The sequence below is a fragment of the Sinocyclocheilus grahami genome, unplaced genomic scaffold (assembly GCF_001515645.1).
Source record: "Sinocyclocheilus grahami isolate Dianchi unplaced genomic scaffold, SAMN03320097.WGS_v1.1 scaffold1208.1, whole genome shotgun sequence".
Lineage (NCBI taxonomy): Eukaryota > Metazoa > Chordata > Actinopteri > Cypriniformes > Cyprinidae > Sinocyclocheilus > Sinocyclocheilus grahami.
In genome coordinates, this window is record NW_015506387.1 from 23,642 (window position 1) to 24,044 (window position 403).

Sequence of the window (403 nt, forward strand, 5' to 3'; positions counted from 1 at the left end):
GTGTGTGATTGTGCGAGAGGGTGATTTTGCGAGTGTAAGTGTGCGATTGTGCAAGAGTGTGAGTGTGATTTTGCGAGTGTAAGTGGGTGATTGTGCAAGAGTGTGATTGTGTGATTTTGCGAGTAAGTGTTTGATTTTGCGAGTGTAAGTGTGTGATTGTGCGAGAGTGTGATTTTGCGAGTGAGTGTGTGCTTGTGCGAATATTCATGTGAGTGTGTGATTGTGTGAGTGTGCGAGTGTGTGATTGTGCGAGAGTGTGTGTGTGTGTGATTGTGAGTGTGTGATTGTGCATGAGTGTGATTGTGCAAGTGTGAGTGTCAGTAAATGTGTGTGTGAGTGTGAGAGAGTGTCAGTAGATGTGTGTGTGTGTGTGTGTGTGTGTGTGTGTGTGTGTGTAATCTGA

The 403-nt window shown here is 45.2% G+C and overlaps 1 protein-coding gene across 3 annotated transcripts in view; it reads left to right on the forward strand.

Moving 5' to 3' along the window:
- Positions 1 to 403, forward strand: part of LOC107568035 (protein LBH-like) — a 20,310-nt gene that overhangs the window by 13,550 nt on the left and 6,357 nt on the right. The gene's annotated exons all lie outside the window — the stretch shown is intronic.